At 38.5% G+C, this 20,378-nt stretch overlaps 1 long non-coding RNA gene across 5 annotated transcripts; it reads left to right on the forward strand.

The window, feature by feature from the left end:
* The first annotated feature begins 7,522 nt into the window (after positions 1 to 7,522).
* Positions 7,523 to 19,611, forward strand: LOC120795564. 5 transcript variants are annotated; one of them, XR_005708251.1, is made up of 5 exons: positions 7,523 to 7,563; positions 17,969 to 18,065; positions 18,201 to 18,288; positions 18,901 to 19,083; positions 19,449 to 19,611. It is a non-coding gene; the product is annotated as an uncharacterized LOC120795564 (long non-coding RNA). The 5 variants fall into 5 exon arrangements; XR_005708252.1 differs by having other exon boundaries at positions 18,925 to 19,083; XR_005708250.1 differs by having other exon boundaries at positions 18,201 to 18,279.
* The last annotated feature ends 767 nt before the right edge of the window (positions 19,612 to 20,378 follow it).

Below are 20,378 nucleotides of genomic sequence, written 5' to 3' on the forward strand. Positions count from 1 at the left end.
ATTGATCAGTCATCTGATATTGCCCCGGGCCAGTGTCTCTATGGATCATGTTACAACAACAAACCAACTACGTCTACTGTGCTATGCCCCCCCCCCCTTTTTCACTCTCTCTCTCTGTCTCTCTTTCTCTCTCAACCCAGCAAGTCGGGGCAGACGGCCGCCCACCATGAGCCGGCTTCTGTTCAAGGTTTCTACCTGTTAAAAGAGAGTTTTTCTTGCTGCTGTCGCCAAATGCTTGCTCATGGGGGAATGTTGGGTCTCTGTAAATATAACTATAAAGAGTACGGTCTAGACCTGCTCTACATGAAAAGTGCCCTGGGATAACCTCTCTTATACTTTGGCGCTATATAAATAAAATTGAAATTGAATTGAATATTACAAGATAAAGTGACATGTCGTTATAACACAAAAAGTTGAGTGTCATAATAACTCAATTAAATAAATATTAAAAATATGCTACAATATGTTTGGCCCTACTCCTTAGTTAGCTAATATGTAATTAGCTAGTATTGTGTAGTGTTGTTAGTTTGAATACATTTTATTTGACAAGAACATTTTTCATTTTCTTTTTCAAATTTTCAGCGTTCAGCAAAACACCACATGGACTGTATTTAATGATTGTAATGCAATGTTAATTTGTCTTCAGGAAGCTTTTAAGGAAATAAAACCAAATCAATATAGATAATAATAGTGTGAAAAAGAATTTAATTAAAATTACACAAATTCTACAATTTACAACTCATTTGAAGAGGAAAAAAAACATTAAATTGTAAAATTATTTACATTTCTAGTTCACTCATGTATTCTGAGTTTCTATTATTTTTCCTCTTCTTGTATTTTTTTTGTGTGGATGCAGGTGCAACATGCACAATAAGAAAGATAAAGAGAGGAGAGAATGAGAGAGAAACACAGAGCAGTGCCAGAGGTTAATTGCACAAACACACAGCTACTTGGAGGAGCAGCTGGTCTGACAGTAATGGACATAACATGCGTTAGTGCGTGTACACACACACACACACACACACACACACACACACACACACACACACACACACACACACACACACACCGCCTAATCCTTATGAGAAAACAGGTGAAATATGTACCTTTTGGATGAAACACGCTGACTTCAGCAATCCCCCTCAGGCCCTCAGCATATATGCTACGTACATAACACATACACAAAACATATGAAATCTGCCTCAGACACTTCACAAAGCATTGAATTTCTGTGCAGTACCCTTTGCCCTTTTTCTATTGTTATTTATCCCCTAATTTTACTGCCCTGACTCTGCCTCAGCTAGTGGTTTAAACCATTCATACCTTCTTTTAGGGTCAAAACTTCTAAAAAGACCACATGCTGGGTTTCTTTTTTCTTTTTTAATTTACAGTGGCCAGAATTTGGCAGCACTGTCACATTTTCCATTTCATTATTTTTACAAAATACCTTGCAGGTCATGAGTTTGTGCCAAGATGTATTGTGTGTAATATAAACTCTGGGGCCTGGAAAAATCTAAGACCATCCCTTGCTCTCCCAAAAATTTCAGACCACCTCCCCGTAATGATTTATATATAGTCCCTAATTGGAAATAAGAAAGATGTTTGGCCATGACCACTCCCTAAGTAACTCTCCACTGATTCCAAGATGGTACTGTAAATGCTAAGGAATGGCTCTGCCTTATCCCACCATGGACCCTCTCTTTAGACAGGAAGTTATAAAGACACTGCAGAGCTGGAATCTTTGTGCAACAGAAAGAAATGTAAATTATTTGTTTCTACCTCCTATTTATTCTTGCCTGTTCCTGTTAAATGAATTCCTATCACTTCTTGAAAATGATTTATTCATGACAATAAATCACACCGAATTGAAGCTGACATTGAAAGAGTGGAGGACAGCTCTTCTATAAATCTACAGGAAAGGAGGCCATGAAGCTATATTGAAAGTTCATCCAGGAAGGACGCCTCACCCAGGAACTCTTCACACACTTCTATTATTCCTCCACAGCCTCTCATCCTGCCAACAGTCATCCTATTGTTAATCACTATGCAGGGTTTCCCTCTCTCTCCATAGGTACTCCAAAGCATTGAATCTGTTTGCTAATTGCTGTCATTTATTTAAGCAGGTGACAGATAGAGACGCAGAGAGGAATACTGGATTCACATGTTCCTACAGGTGTACACAAGCAGCAAAATCACATCTCAATACGGAAACAAGTCAGAATATCTCTCATTAAGTAATGTTGTCAGACTGAGGACTGAGACTACATTAATCCTTGTTAATAATGGCAGTAATTTATGTACAGTTCAGTATCTAAACAAAACATTTCTTTCATTTTTCACAAAAATGTACCCTGCCGAACTGTAGTCACACACACAATAACTAGACTACCAGGCTTTGGAAGATTATCCCATGATGTTGTAACCTATTCTAGAAAAATATGTCGAAAATTGACATCTGTCCAGCTACCAAACTCAAAGACCTCCAAGTTGAAAGAAAAAAATAGTGACACATTTTGGCATTTGCTGATCTGAGTATTGACAGGTTGACATCAAATCACCACTGCATTAACTGTTTTCTGACCTCAAACAGCTATGTTTAAGGTTTTACTAGATTTAGGCACAAAATGAGACTATTAGAGTGAGAAAGGGTTAAAGTTACTTCTCGGTTACTGTTGGAGAAATTCTGATAACTGTTTTGAGCATTTGCTGAAACGACTGATGCTGTTTTATTCAGAGGACAGTGTCCACAGTGGTTAAAGAAGTACTGAACAAGCAAGCCAATGGGGATGTCATTATTTTTGCAGGTATTTAGTCATACACAAAAATACTGTACAAATCCAGTAAAATCAGAAGTAATTTAATCAAGTTTTAAACCCAAAAGGCTCCATCACTATTGCCAAATATTGAGTTAGAAGACCAGTTCATGACCAATGTGGCCAGGCTATGCAATCAGTTGAAACCAGCTGGATTTTTCTGCTGCAATAGGAGCCGGACTGCTCTGGCTGACTGTCAGCAGAACATACAGCAGGTGGAATGTTAAGTCTTAAGAAGGTTAATACACTTGCTTGCTGATACAGTGCAGATTCTGACCTTTAATTCCTGAAAGTGTTGATACAGGATGCTGAGGGTGTTTGAAGCCACCAGCGAGTGTCAGCCTTCTCATTGGTTTGTTACCGTTGAAATCAGTGGGGATTGTAGAAAACAGAAAGCAATGCTGACACTAAGGTCATAATTGTACATCTAAAAAAACAAAGAAAAAAAGATTACTTTTGGAGATTTGCCTTATACATGGTTTGTTCTGCAAGTTCAGAAAGGAGTCCCTGCCTCCTGGAGGTGTTGTGCGTCCACTTATCCAAACATCTGTGATGGGAGGTCCCCACTTGACAATCCCAGTTACTCATATATTTCTGTAACATTTAGGTGGTGGGGGAATGATGCTGCCGTTTTGAAGGTCATGTAGATTTATGTCAGTATAGCCTTGTGTACTGTGTCACAAATTGTGGATAAGCTCATCAATCTTCTGCCAAATGGGCTTCTATATGATTTCTTATCTTGGTTTAAGGTACACAGTATTGCAACATCAAATCCTGTATGCTGGTACATAAACACATTCAGAGTTAAGGACAGGGTACATTTATCATTTTACATGCAAAACCTTATTCTTCAAGGTAACTTTAGACAATTATAAAGCTTAAAGCTCTTCCTCAACCGAACAACATCAGCTTTGATGAAGCAACATCAGTACACGGATATTTACTAAATCAGTGCTAGCCCTCATAGTGCATATTTCTCCAACTTGTTTTTAAAACTAGGGTACACAGATTTTTTTCCGAATAAACAATCCAGTATTGAGGATATTTTCTAACTTGCAAAGTACATTGGGTGAATTTGATCAAATGTTTAGCTTCTGAAGTACATTCTTATTAAGGAAAAGCAAAACTTGATCTGAGCCACTGCTGGAGTGTTAAAACTCTCAAAACATGCCCGTGAATGATTGTTCAGTCATATCTTAGCAGTCATAACTAGGCACAGAAGGCCTGTCAAGCTTTGGATTTCTCCAAATGCAAATGGGGCTATATAAAAAGAGCTATATTCGGTATCTAAAGATTCTGGAGGCTGGTGTCCATTTTTAGCCCTTAAAAACCTCAAAACACATGATAAGAATTGCAGGAAAAACATAAAACTTATGTGTTTATCTGCTGCAACTTAATCTGCAAACGTTAGCATGCCTGGCTAACTACTTTACTACCTACAGTAACCTTGTATTATTTACGAAGGCAAGGGGCATGCCATTAGCTAAGTGCATTATTTTGTGGGGTTACAGATTATGTCAGAAAAATAACCTGTTCAGGACTAGAACATCCACCCTGACCTGTTCTTTTTTTTTTATTTGGGGAGCTTTACCCTCCAGCCACTCTAGCCGAAATTGCATTAGATATCATTATGTTTTATGCAAATCATTGATTAGTCCTCATCTTCAAATCCTTTTCTAATGCTTTTCTTTGTAAAAGTGTAGCATCCTTTTTGGAAATACAAACATTAAAGTATAAATCTAACCTTTGTGTTTAGTACATTTTTCTATACTGAGTATTCAAACCCAGTCTTAGGTTACAATTAATAATTTTAATTAGATTTTTATTTATTGTTGGCTACTGTATTATAATAGTAGGACTAAATAGCTCAAATGGTGCTTCTTTATATCCATGTATCATGAGCTGGTGAGGGTGGTTAGTTTTAGCCATTGTATTTTAGCATTTTATCATGTAGTAGTCACCATATGCATATTTAAGACCATTTTATAGGATTTTCATTTAAAACAAATCACTTACACACATTTCAAAGTGACCCAATACTAGCTAGCTTTAGCTAATATAATTTGCTAGTGACAGACATTATTTCTGACAAAATCCAAGCTTGTAGGCTAGAAATAAGGATCCTGCTTTTGTTTACTGGTGTGTAAAACTGAAGACCGATTGTCTCAAAATACAGTGTGAATTTCAAGTGGCAAATGTGCCACTGCTATCACTGTTAACTGCATATGCATAGTGTTAGTAGAGTTACCAGATTGGACTGAAAGTAGCCCAAATTTTGCATGTTTGTGTGTAGCTGAATACAAGCCAAACTAGTCAGTTCTATCGCCTTTTATTTAATCAGTATAATGAGGCAAACTAAATTATATACTGCTGAATAAAAGGGATCATAAAATAAAATAAAGTAAAAGCATCTTAAATAGTGGTACATTAAACATTAGAAGTTTTTTTTACCTCTTTTAATGCAGAGCAAAGAGGTGGAAGGCTTAGGGAACGGTCTGTGGTATTCATAATTTAAGAAATGCAGCAATGCACCTTTTAGATTTTATTCATTAATACACCTTTCTATCCCCATTCCCATCACACACTGTAACACAGTATACGTATGTGTATGCACCTCACAGCTAAGAGCAATTCCATGTTTTATTGACAGGCAGATTGATTAGCAAGCAGCCACCCTGCCCTGACCCATCTATCATAACGTGAGAGAAATCGAGACACAAAGTAGTGAGGGGATACTAATGAGTGACAGAGCAGGAGAGTAGTACCAGCACTGGTCTACTCCATCACTCATCATCAAGAAAGAGAGAGAGAGAGAGAGTGTGTGTATGTGTGAGAGAGGGAGAGGGTTTGGGGGTAGAAAAAGGGATGGAGTGAACTACCAACACTGACATACTCCATCTATCTTAACTATGTGATGTTGGTCATTAGAGACGAAGCGAAAAGAAATACAGTACTCTCAAAAAAACAGGAAGAGAAGTAAGGAAAGTGAAGTATTCTTAAAGCTAATGTCTAATAAGGTGGCATTTCTGTTCCTTGCCACTGCAGTAGCAAACTAGGAGGGGATGTGTCAGAGGGCCAGGGTTGTGTACTCAGAGGTCCTATTCATTTTTCACAAAGCTCTTGAATGGACATGAAACTTAAGGTTGTACGTAAGGCTGTATGTTCTAACATGTTCAGCTACTTGTTTTTTAAGGGGAATTCATTCCAGCTCTTGTGGACATTGGATGCCTATTCTGTGCATCCTAGTATATTTCCTCCCTTGTTAGTTAAGGTTTAGTATTTCCTATGAGCCAAGGACAAGACAGGAAGTACAGTGGATCACTAGTGACTGGCCAACAACTGTTCCAAAAAACCACTTGGGCTGAAAGTCCAATAGTAACACTTCACAGCTTCCTTCCAGTGACACCCTCCTAAACAAGTGAACTCCGGACACCACCATCTTGCTGATTACTGTTAGCCTCGAAAACAGTTGGTTAAATAAAGCCATCTGAGAAGTTTAGAGGGGGAATGTGACAAGGGGCCCCAACTACACAGGGCCAAAAAGGTTGGGAACAACTGGTTTCATCCTTAACGGTGCATTGTATTTCTAAACTTATATGTTTTTAATCTGAAAAGTAACTAGTAACTGAAGCTGTCAAATAACTGTAGTTATTTGACAATACAATATACTATATATATACAATATTTCCCCTCTTTAATGCAGTGGAGTAGAGGTATCAGGTAGCATTAAATGGAAGTGTTCAAGTAAAGTACAAGTACCTCGAAATTGTATTTAGGTGCAGTACTCAAGTAAATGTATTTAGTTCATTTCCACCACTACAGAACACTGCAGGGTTTCCAAATTTTACTGAGATCAAATAAGAAGAAAAAGCAGCAAAATGCAAAAGATGGTGCTTGGCAACATCTGTTAACTAAAACTACAATACTTGAATAAAGATATGACCAGACAGTTGATATCAGCAAGGGTAATAATGATGAGGATAATTACGTCACTGGTCTAGCCCAATAAAAGAAAACAAAATTACACAGTGCACACAAAAACATACACTGTGATCTAAGGAGACAGGTGATTATTTCTGTGTGCCAGCTGGATGAGCTAATGGAGGAATGCGTTAGGCTGTTTAACTGATGTGAAGGTGTGTTGTTAACTCAAATAACATAGTGCCTTATTGTGTGTGTATTTGTGTAGTCTACGGGTTTGTCTTGTCAGTACTGATTGTTGCAGTTCATTAGCAATCATAACCACAACAGCCAGCCTGCAGGTAACACACATACAGAAAGGGGGAGATTTACATTTGTGTGTACGTACACTGAACACCAAAAGCAAGCTTATTTACACCTGTACAAACATAACATTTTCATGTTAGTTTGCAGATCATTGTCTTTTCATCAGAAGACATGGGAAATTAATAGTGGTGACACCTAAAATATAACAGGTAGCTGCCTCCTTTGCTTTGAACTTGTGATCAGCACATGGATATACACATGCAGATAAAGCCTTTCTGCCCATTCTCCCTATTTAGCTTCAGTCTCCCTTCCTTTCTTTCATTCATTGTGAAACTTTCCAGACCTTGCTATTCCTCATCTGTGAACCAATCTCCCCTCTTTAATTTTCCTTCCCTGCTAGTCACCTGCACACCTGTCCCTCATTGGCTCATTTAACCCCTGTATATAAAACCCAATTACGGTGCACTCATGTTTACCAGATTGTCTGTTGCTTCATGACCTGAGGTTTTCAGCCATTTCTCCTGTAAGTTTCTAGTTCCTGATACATGAACCTGCCTGGTTCCTGCAAGCTGTGTTTTGAACTTGCTGCCAGTCTATGGCCTGCTTCCTGCTTTACCCTGTGGGGTTTATTTACCTGTTTGGACTGCTTTCATGTTACTGAACTGTAATCCTTTTACTTCAACACTGATTCTACAAAAAGGGCCACTAATTAAGCTTGCTCTGCCTGTTGCACCAAATCTGAATTGTGATAACTAAAAGTTCTATTTTTATATCAAACTGCTAAAAACTTGAGGACAATAGGCTTTTGACATGAACAAACTCATCATACATTTCACTATGGTTTGATAGCGCTTAAAATAATACCCCTTTTTAAACACACACAAAACAAAGATAAAACACCTCAACTACAAGACATTTAGTTTTTGAGTAACAAACTACTCAAGTTCTCATTATTCTTAACATTAGTGTGTTCTCTGCAACTGTCAGTCTTAAATACGTACAGTATATGTAGTACAGTTTGTTGTGATAAGTCTGGATCCTAGCACAAGACTGAATTCACAGTATCCCTTCTGATTTTCACTTATAGTTTGGACTTGGAGGTTCATTGTTGTTGTTATAAACTCAGCTATTAAACCTTTGTTTTCCATATGTAAGAATGTAGACTTGCTGTCACTTTTAAACACGGATTTCCACTGTTTTAAGTGTAAAATACCTGTGATTGACTGGTGCAATGCTTTACCCCTTCAGTTTATAACACCATGTCTAATTAATACTGTCAGAAATGCTTATGAGCAATTGCTCTTCAAGACAGCCAGTTAGAAGTTAAAAGAAAAAAGCTTTACCTTCTGAGCCACTTAGTGTTTTCCATAGAAATGGTGTGTTGACTTCATTTTCGGTCTCAGCAGAGCTAGTTGCACCACTGTGATTGCTGCAGGGCTGATGAACTGGGTTTCAAGATGAGCTCTTGGGACCTCTGAGACTATGAAAAGAGAAATCCACCCCAAAGTGGAATTGAACTGATATTGGTTTACTTTCTATGACCTCGATTTAACCAGTCCAGTTGAGACTAGTACTCTCTTTTGCTAGAAAGACCTGGATAACAATCTTGAGTCCACTAGTCCCATTTAACTACTGGGTTCATAAGAACAGTCTTGACAGAGAACAAGTTTAAGACGACAAGAAACAAGACGATGCAATTGGCAAAGAGAGTAGTTCTACACCTTTTTTTGAAGAAAAAGTGACGTAATTTTGAATTTTATTTTTGGGTGGATCTTCTCTGCATCACAGCACACTGTGTGCTGAGGCCATTTGGTTTGTACATTGATCCTCTGTGGCTGTAGGTGTGAAATTGGATTTTAAAGTAGACCTCCAGGGAACTCCAAACTCTGTTTTGGTGAAGGAACAAAGCAGCTCACAGGGATTAAAGTTCTCTGTTGTTACAATGGATTTCTATCAACTGGATTCCAGAGAGGCCATGTATGCGATCAGTGTAGATCTGTAGGGGATCTCTCTTAAATGACCTTCAAGCATGTTCAGTTTAGTAAAAATGCTTAGAGATGTAGCAGTTAGCAAGCATACACAGTAGCAAGGCCTGGGAACTGGGACACCTAATTGGTATGCAGCCATCTTTAAACTTACTTACACCTCTTTTCTTGCTATGACATATTAAAATCATTTCTGTCAGAAAAATGTATATAATGGCTGCATTAAATTGAGTTAACCAGTTTCTGTACCTTTATGTATTGGACAATTGACTGTTCACTACGTTCTGCCTCTTGAATGCAGACTAGCCAACATAGTGTTGCGTCGGCCAGCTTCGACCAGGGTCAGACAACTATATGCCTGTGCTCCATAGACTCTCATTTCAGATTTTCATAATTTTCAGGCTGGTTTTGTGGATTTCATGCTAGTCATGGTTAAACATTGCACCTGGGGCATGAGATGTGTAACGCATCATTGAATAGATATAAAACACCATGTCACTTTTAAAGTGTCAGGTGTGATCTACAAGGCATTTCCACAGAAATTACAGGGAAGACAGCGACAGATTCACCAGAGGATAACAATACAGAGGGCGCCATGGTCACTGAAATGGATTTGTCTTGTTTATTGTGACAGTGATCTAAGTGCACAGGGCTAGTAGGAAATACTCAAAAAAGAACCAGTCTAGTTTTGTTTTTGTTTTTCCACATTTCAGCATCAAATGAATGTGCTCAAGGTGAAAGTCATTGTTATACTTCACAAAAAAGTCAAACTATTACATCCCTTATCCCCATCTGTCCAATAATGTGGTAGTAGCACTCATGATTACTTTTGAGATTGCAGGTGCCACCACTGTTTTTACAGAAGAATTGACAACCTGTGAAGCAATTTTGCTCAGGGCACTTTATTTCTGAAAGACCATAGCTTCTGTCATCCCAGCTCTGAATGACTCTCCTGTCAGGAGATGTGCCTAAACCAGGGTGTTGGAGTTTGACGACAGTCACACATGTACTTTGTTTCCATTGGCTTCTGTAGAGACCTGTGGAGCTAACATTAGCAGAGTAAGGCACATCAATCATTAACTTGCAAGTCTATGCTATGCTAGCTACTGAAGGTATTTTGAATTTGTACACATGCTGTTTTTGCTTTTTAATGATTTAAACGGTGAATAAAGACCTACCCTGCCTTTATAGGAACAGTCTTGCTCCTTAATTTTATAGTCTGTCTCGATTGCCAGGTGATATGGTGGTTCACTTTTACGTTGGAATCTGGAGGCTTTCTATCTTTATCTTCTTAACATGTTTTTGCTGTTTAGTCATCTTGATATCCTAGATATATCCCTCAAATGCACACTGTTGACCCTTCTGTCTGCCTCTCTCTGAAATTAGATTTTCAATTGTATGTCTTCAGGGAGTGCAGTTAGTGACAGTGTGGGTGCCATAATAGCACCGACAGCTTGACGGACTAGCAGCTGCTAACAACAGAGGGGTGGGCATTAGCAAAGGATTAAGTCACAAGCTATACAAAAAAGGGTAATAATTACGGTCCATATCCTAAAAACCAACTAATTGCTACTTTTGCTCATATGATTCAGTGTTTTATAGCAGCATTTTGTTTTAACATAACATAATCTTGTTTGCTTGCTAATTGTTGTATTTCCTAGCTATTACCATCCTGTTAGTGCATTATGAGCAGCTAGCTAAAGTAGCTTACAAGTTAGATCTGTTGTGTAGGACTAGATGTTAATATTCCTTAATTGCACAAGTGAGACATGCTGCGTAGACGCTATGGCATGGTGGAGTAAATGGAATAGTACATGGACTGCATTTATAGTGCTTTCCTAGACCCCTGACTACTCAAAGCCCTTTACAACACATTCACACTGTCTTTATACACTGGTGGTGGAGGCTGCCATGGTGCAAGGTGCCAAACCGCTCAGTAGCGATTAGGGGTTCGGCATTTTGCTCAAGTCCATTTCGACATGGACTCTGGAGGAGCCGGGGATCAAATTAGGAACCATCCAATTACTAGACTACCCTGCTGCCCTACCCGCCCCATCAATTGAGTGATGGTATCTTTGGGTTATCAAGTGGGCGCCCTCTTGTCCCTGTGTTTCACCGATAGGCCCACGACCCCTCCAGAGGGTTCAAAAGTGAATTCCAGCATGCTGGGCTCACCCCCTAGATGCCAGCTACTCAATTGTGGGCCCAGGTGGCATCCTTTCTCTTCATCCAGAACCACTGGCCACGTTTTTTTTAAATTTTTTATTTTTTAAAACTTTGCTGCCTCCTCCCACCGACGTATCACCTGCATCATGAGCCTTTGTCTCTGAGACAGAATAGCCTCGTTCCAAGCTGGTGTAGTGGCCCCAAGACCAGTTCTTCCTTCCTGCAACCAGCCCACGATGTCCCTGTGCCTGAGCACCACCTTTGCCTGCTTGGTTGCTTCCACTGCTGTTCCATTTGTATTAGTCCTTATCGTTTGACAGATTTAGTACTTTAACACACCCTGAAGTTTGCCATGTCAGAGGTTTTCAGTAAAGAAGCAAGTCTGGATTAACTGTCAGCAGTCGTTGTCCCTCTACAGTAACAAGCAATTTTCACCCCACCGCTAATGCGGTCACTGTGTGTGTTGATCTTGAGGTCTATGACAGGGTTTTTGATGTTTCTTGGAGAAACCGCAGATGTGCAGCAAAGGCACATGGCTTTATATAGATATACTGCAGGAGGGCAGCAGAGATGAGTATTCTGCAAGTTAGACCACAGGGTACAGGACCTAACAAAGTCTTCATGGTGGACCAGGAGAACAGGATACAGGCATACATTAACAGTCCCAAGGAGGTCAGTGTAGTAAAAAAACAGAACAAAAAAAAATGTAGGCTAGACTACACCACCACATGAATTCATTGCTGACATCAGAAATTCACAACATTTCATAAATTCATACATGTAAAAATATAAATACAAATATATACATTTAAATACATACACCCACCCTTCAAAAGTTTTAGAATACCCCTGTTTTTCCAGTTTAAATTGAAATTTCAGCAGTTAAAAGTCCAGTGAATAACCTCCAATGGTACAAAGGTTGGCGGTACACTGCCCAAGGTGTTTAAGGGAAAAAAAAAAAAAAAAAATTTAGGTCAACATAACTGAAATCATGTAAATTTAATAGAAAATAGGCCTTTTTCAGGGATTAAGAATTTCGTTTATTTACAGCTTTCTTGCAGCATTGGATGTAAATGAAGCCTTGAAGGTTTATGCAAACAATTCCTATAGGTGCCCTAACTTATGTTGATTAATTACAAACCCTCTCTGTACAAACGCAGTGTTGGAACAAACTGTTACTACATCCTGATGCATCATTAGGACAGTATTGTACTGCAGGAAGTAGTACTGTATATTGCTATCAGAATAGTGAGATAAAGGCAAGTAACAAGGAAAACAGACTGGTTGGTCAGGGGTTAATCCTACAGTAAGATAATGACCCAAACCATTAGAAAAAAAGAACTAGACGATGGAAGAACAGCACAGTCTCCAGATTTAAAACCCAGGGAGCTGGTTTGGGATTAACTGGACAGAAGGTGAAAGCAAAGCAACATGCAAGTGCAACACATTCATGGGAACTTCTACAACAGTGTTGGGAAAAACTTGTTCTGAAGCTTTGTTTTTATAATCTCCAATTGTTCTATGGTTTAATTTCAGAAACACTGACATTGAATTATGTACATTTAAATAACTGTTAAAAATCAAGCCGTTCTAAAACTTTTGAACATTAGTGTATATCTAAAAATCATTGCTAATTAATCGAACTTCCTACAAGTTAGCCTGCTCACACATCAATTTACCACGCAGCTCACTTACAGCACTCACTCACATTAAAAACTAATGTGCTAAAACTACAAGTTTTAACTGCAAGTACCCCACTTCACGGGATACAACCCAGGTGGCAGGAAAGGATAGGCTCACCTCCTTCCCTGTCCATTTTCCTGACTTCAAGCCACCAGCCTGTCCCATTCCACCAGCTTCAATCAAACAAATCTGACCCCTTTTTTAATAAATTGCAGGCAGTCCTTGCCCACTACAAGTTTAAAGTGAAGGACATTTGCAATATGGATGAGACAGTTGAAATTTCATTAAAACTAAAACGCTACAGTAATTCAGTGGTTTTAAAAATACATTAGACAAAATCACCAGTGTACAAAATTTAAAAACAACAAAATGCAAACCTTGCATTTCATGATATACATACAGATAATGAAACGATTAAATCTATATACACTATATACTCGCATAACTACACACACATCCACACACATTCATCAAAGCTCATCAAAATTCATTACTCATTTTCAGGTACCACGACTTTACAAGTCCCCAAATAATGAATTACCACCAAGGGGCAGTGCCAGATCGGTGCAGTTACCTCTGGGGAGAGGGGGACATTAGTCACCATTGTGTTCATTGGGAATGTACAAAGCAACTGTTTTCCCCATACTTCGTTCCAGGAGGGATGGTCCTGTCGGATCTGCTGGTTCTGCCAGTGGCTCAGGGTGTATGGAGAAAGCAGACCTTGTTGCTTTTCTTCCGCACTTCATCAGACACACCCATGTGACCCTGGTGTCGAAGGTGCTGCTCCTCCTGGAGTCCAAGTCACATGCACAGTCCTCCTATCTTTCCCACCCCACTGCACCCCACCACTCGCTAGACAGTGGTGTCGAGTGCGCTGGCATCTGACCCTTAAACACAGATATTGTTAGGCAGACCGACTCTCACCTGCATTGGTCCGAGACCATCCCGCTCTCTCACCGGTACCATGTGTAGATGGTCCCGCACCAAAGTCCTTCGGACACCAACCCAGCTACAGCCTGTCTGAGGGAGGGCTCCATGCAGAGCACCTCAGTGGTTCAATCAGGGGCAGCTTTTCAGAGTCCGCCATCCCTGCCCAGCCAGCTTTCTGTTCAGGTCTGCTCAAGGTCCCAGGGGAGCCTGCAAGTGGACCCACTCCAGGCACCCAGGGGGACACAACCTGCGTAAACTCCACTTCTTTTTTCCACGAGTTCAGTCCGGAAGTCGTTTGTTCCTTTCTAAAGGCTGGCCCTAGAAAGGATATCAAGAGAAGAGGCAAAAAGAAGTGAGTAGAGTATGATTTTTGCCTTGTCTTTTTCGTTCTCATTTTTTGATTTTAATGGTGGAAAACAATGTGGAATTCAGTGCACATAAGTGTAATCATACAAAAGCAAGATAACTCTGCCTGTAAATTTAAATAAATGTTGGCAACCATTATTCTCATAATGAATGTTGTACATCAACAGCGATCCTCACCAACACTCCCGTAAAGGTTGGCTTTAGTGGAGGAGCAAGGGTAAAGGGACCAGAAGTCATCCAAAGGTCCAAAGAAAAGGCTCAACTCTCATTAAATATTGCACCTACATTTTCCCAGGATGAGGAATGTCTCATGTGTAGGGAGACATTCAGCTCATCTTTGCCATGGGGGAATGTGGGTGCAGTGTTTCTTGTCATCACTGGTCCCATGAGGAATGTAATGAGGGCGCAGAGTACTTTATCTGCCATAACTATGACAATAAATAAGATAATTTGTTAGTAATACAGCAAATGAAATGTGCTATTTTTACAATTTTATACTGTTACATTTTTTTTTTTTAACAGTTATGCTGTTCTAATGCTATAAAATCCTATGCCTTGTCACGGCTAATCTTGTGTACTTTAATCTTCCACTGTTCAATCTGTTCAGTTGTTTTTGACATTAACCATCATGTCAATAATATAATATATAATAAGACTATTTTTTTCCTGACCTTTTATTGTCTTTAGAGGCTGATGTTTTCCTCATGGAAACATATCCTATGTATTTTACACTCTGTGTATCATTTGGCTGATTAACTTAAGTTAATAAGTTATAATTATCATGATTTATTAGTGAGCGCTGTTTGGTTACTCTCAGCACTTTTTGCATTTATAGTAATATGAATGTTGATATTACAATAACTTACAAGTTAAAATAAGTTAGGCTTCTTACCTGTGGACGGGTGACAAATCTGAGCGTTAGGTTGGTGGTGATGAAAAGGAGGAAGGTTATGCAGCGCTCATGAATGTAAAGGTGAGATTGGATGTGATTGGTTGACCTCATCTTTAAATAAATTATATTTAACTGTAAATGACTCAATGTGATTTGAATCAGGAATTTAAGGAAATGCAGTGTGTTAATGGACTGATCTACATAGGTCTGAAAAATCATCCAAGTGTGCATCATTCTTAGACCCTTTGTTCTAAAAATGAAATTCGTCGTTTATCTGAAAAGTGTTACATTTGTCCTGGCTCTTCCCTCCTGTCATCTACTGAGCACCTTCAATGAAGAACATGTAAGAGTAGAAAAAATTTTCTTTACTGCTCTTTCCAGTGTTAGAGCAATAAAAGTGTAAATCCACCCACATGCTGTATTTGCCTCAGGCAGAAACTGTCAATTATTTTTTTTTTTTATATCCTTTGAACTCTGGCCCTGGCATGAACAGCGTAGTACACTAATCAGACTGTGCCTTAAAGTATTTACTATGTTAGTCTTTTTAGTCTATTGTACCTTTTTTATTTTTTTATTAGTTAGTGTATACAATACATTTCTAATTTCTCCATTTCGTCGAGATCACTGTTGTATACAGTATTTGTATCTGGCTGGATGTTAATTTTTATTTAAGAGAACTAAAGATCCTTAAAATTATAAACCTGTTGCCTTCAGCTTCCAGAAATGTTATTAATAACTGTTAATTGCTCCCATGTTGTTTTTTTCGACATCATCTTTATATCCTGGTTCAAACGTCAGCTTTTTAACTGTTGCAGGGTGTTTCATCAGACAGAAAAAGCTCCAGATATGAATACTGTTACATCCTGGGCATATTCTTTGATTCTCTGACAGAGACTGTCATCCCATAAAAAAGAACCCATAGGCCATGTGTTCACGTAGTTTATTATGACCCACGGTTAGGTTTGATTGTTTAGCAACGTCTAAACTTGTGTGAGACAGAATTAAGCTTTTCAGCAAATGCCCCAAAACGACATGTATACGTTCAAGTGACAGAGTCCTATAGGGACTCAAGCAATTCTGACAGGAGCAAAGGAAGAAGTCAGGTGATGTTGTTATATAGCAGTCTAATTGATTTGGGGACTTGTTGGATTGACAGATCATTGGTCTGATTAGCTTGTTAAGCCAGTGTTTCATCATTACAATGGATTACCATCATACATTGGATTGCAATCCCAATTTGTTGGCATTGCTGAATTATCCCTCTCTTCATAAATTTTACATGATTTTAATCCACCAGTTACATTAGAGGTGTACCAGATTCAAATAATTACAGAAGTTATATATATTCTTTGACACTTAATGGGTGGGAAATACTGGGTGCCAAATCCACACAGTGAGACAGACCTAGTTCAGGCCTGTACAGAACCTGCCATTCATGGGGTGGTTGTGTAGCTTGGTGGTGGTGGTGTTTGGATGTGATACCCAAGTCAGTCGCATTCTTAGCAAAATTGGTATTCCTTTAATGAACAGCATGAATCAAATTGAATTGAATATTGGTTAAAATAGCGGTGTTGTGCTGTGACCTATTCCTGCATGAGAAGGTTTACTAAAAGAAGAATATAAGCCGTCAAGTGCATTGAAATGTAGAACGTTTTTGCCAGTCACAAGATTAATTTGAATTTTTTTTTTTCCCTGTGGGTCCCTCTGGTGCCGATGATGTAAGATGACTGGTCACCAATTCTGTCTAATGAATGCCTTACCTCTCTTTTATTTGTAATGAGTTGTGTGAAACCAAAATGCATTAGATCTACAAAGGCAAAACTTGATTTCTAGTTTTCATACAAACTACAGTTTAAGACTTAGTCATAAATATGAGAACATTTCCACCTGATACCAAGAAATATAATAAGTAATTCTACATTCACATCACATTATGACTAGTGAAATGTTGCATAAATATCAACCATGAAGACGCAAGAGTCCACAGTGACACTGGGCAGCAACTGTATTATAACACACATTAATATTTAGTGTCCAATATTTTTTTTCTAAGGCTTTTTGGACAACTTATTTTACTGTAACACAATGCACAATAACATCTGCATTTCATGCAGCACTTTTGACCAAAAATAATATAGATTTAATAACTCTCTTCTTGGACTTTTATTGTGCACATGTCAGACTAAAACTTATAATCAGTGAGATGATGTAGTGCTTCAGTCCCAGTCTTGAAGAGTTAAGTTTAAATGGGTTGGTTGGTAAAACAATTATGAGTCAAAATGTGAATGAAAACTACCATTAAAAACCACTATCAATGGAGCATGTGCTAAAAATTTCTATTGAGTTCTACAGTATACATATTGTGTACTGTTTATAGTTTATTGATTATTGTATGGGTTATTACTGACTGTTTAATTAGAATGTTGGCAGCGCAATAAAGCACATGAAAGAACCACAGATAACTTTATAAACAAATGCCTTTGTTTGTTAATTAATCTTAAGTCAAGGATATCCTGCAGCTTTGTGCCTATAGTTTGTATTAAAAAAATTAAGAATTGATTGGATGTTAGAAGTGATGAAAATGAGGTTTTGGACTCTGATATAATTAGAAGGTTCATTTTTAATCCCCATACGCTTCTGTGTTAATAAATCCTTTAATCTCAGCATGTTTAAAAATTTGTAACAGAATGTCTTTTCATAAATAAAGGAGTAGAAAAAGAGCTGCTTTTTGTAAAAATTGTTTTCCAGAAGACAAGCAATATGAGAGGTGAGTTTTAATGTTGTTAAGAGATGTTGCTCTCTGTTCATTTTGTGCTTTCTGTGAAATGAAACATTTACATTTTTTGCATTACAGTGGTTAAAATTGCTGGTGTTTTAACAATGCTTTGCTGCCACTATCTTTTCAGCAAAGTGCTACATGTCTGTCCTTCTGTCTTTGTGAATGAAGTACAAAGAGAACACAGAAAAACAGAGTCACCATCCCCAAGGGATAAACATCAGCAGGTCAGCTCTACAGGAAGTATCTCTGCAACTCTTCTTCTCTTACTTGCTCAGTTACTCAGGTTTCTTTTCTCCTCATTCTGTCCATCCTCTCTATTCTCTCTCTTCACCCCCCTCTCTCTCTCTGGGTCTCTGCAGGATGCAAAGGTTTCTGACCTTTGACCACATGACTTTTTAGGATAAAATCGCTTCAAACTGACAGATCGCAGTGAAGGAGGTGAGCAATGTAAGCTCTGCACACCAAGTACTGTGCCACTCTGAGTGTTTTATTTTCAGCTTGTGTTTTTCACTGCTGTTCTCTTTGTACAACATGCCAACTGGACATTAGTAAAACGATATAGTTTTATGGAAGAGTTTGGGCATCCCTTTTTTTTAAAATATAAAAACAAGTAAATACAACCCTTCAGCAAATAGACATTTGAAAAATGACTCTGTTACTACTTTTGTATTCCATCAATTTTAAAAGTAGAAATAAAAAACCTAAAAAAAAAAAAACCCCAAAAAAAAAACCAATCACTCAACACTCCGAACATGATTAAGTTTTTAAGCCTTTACTGACTACAGTGTTTTTCTCTGGCAGCAAAAGCGCTGGCAGGGTGCTGGGGAGCGCGCCAACCCCGCGCTCCATCAAAAAAAAAGTGCTGCGCGTGGGCTATGACGACACTATCTTGACAATGTGTGACATTAGCTAGGTAGCTAACTTAATGTTAACATTAACAGAAGCTTGACTGCACAGCTAATATCAAGTACGGTGATAAAAGCACAACACTCGCCAGCAACATTCAGTGTCTGGCCGATCTGCTCCCAAAAACGGGCTTTTCTGTCTTTGTTGTGATAGTTTCTGTCCGCAAAAATTCTACAGCTCGCGATAGACAGAGCGGAACACGCTTCTCCATTTGCTTGGTTACCTGGGTGACGATTCCTGCCCCATCTGATTGGTTGCCTGTGAAGCGGCTACAGTGACGACACCAGCGCCTTTCTGAAAAGTTCAGAGATTTTCAACTGGAAGAGCCCGGAGCAGGTCAAGTATTAAACTTTTGAAAAGACAAGTTTATGCATTATTTTTTTTTCAAATATTTTGTTTTTTTTAAATGAGAAAGAATAGATTTAATTCTAAGAATTTATAACTATTTAACTTAACTGTTTTGTGGGTTAAAAGTATTATTGCCAATTTTTAAAAAACAACTTTTGAGTGACAGTACTGTTTTATTTACAATGGGAATACCTAATTTACTTTGGTTGCCATGTTAAAATAGCCCATTCCAAATGCGTAATAAGCTGAACTCCAGAAAAAATGTAGACTTTGTATTTTATAAAGATTTAATCATTAATTATCAGTCATTAATGTTGCCCACAATCAAATGTTTCATTTTTTTTCTATAGCAGATCACAGCACTGAACCATTAAATATAAGTCAGCACTACATGGAAGAGGGCAATAGATCCAGCCCCACAGTATATGGCAACCTGACGGGTGTGTGTGTGTGTGAGAGAGAGGGAGGATGAATTGAAAAACTGGACATGTAATTGAAATAAATGGTTGCTCTTGAAAGGTGAGATGCTTACCTTGTGTTTGTGTGTCCAGATATATATTATGTGGGTGAAAGGTTTTGGCCCTTTGGCACTGCAGCGACACAATGAAGACAGAGCGTTTAGCATGTCTGTTGGCCCCTTTGGCCATGAATTGGAATTTCACAATCCCACACACTGATCTGTGGCTCTCAGCACATATGGAGTCATCAGTCATGTGGCTGGTGATCAGAGCTCTTTATGAAGAGTGATGCCAGTAGATTTTCCATCTTTACAGAGCTGACTCTGATTTTCTTTCACATTTTCTTTACCCATGTATATTTATAAATGTAAAGTCCACTATCCACAGCTTTACACAGGTTCTTAGGAATTTTAACACCTGGCCAGCATTCACCCAAACATCTGTTTTCTGCTGTCATCGAATAAAGAGACTCACCCGGTGAATATATGGCTGCACTTTCATTGCTGAAGGTACATTTACTGAAACACTCCTAATATAAATCCCAGGCTTATTGTACAGTATACCTGTCATTTTACTAACTTAAAATATTAGTTTACTCCATTATTGAAATAAGGATTTAAAAACATTTTACAACTTTCCAACTAACAATTATTTGTCACTCTGCATAATTTTATGTCAGGTGTCACAGGTGATACAGTTGGAGGATTATCGTCATCTTTCTCTCTAGGCACAGACAGTGCTACATAAACACTTGCAGACATGGAAAAAGACGACACACACACACACACACACTTGCTCACCGACATTTATTCCCCGTGGCCTGTT

The sequence above is a fragment of the Xiphias gladius genome, chromosome 10 (genome assembly GCF_016859285.1).
Source record: "Xiphias gladius isolate SHS-SW01 ecotype Sanya breed wild chromosome 10, ASM1685928v1, whole genome shotgun sequence".
NCBI lineage: Eukaryota > Metazoa > Chordata > Actinopteri > Istiophoriformes > Xiphiidae > Xiphias > Xiphias gladius.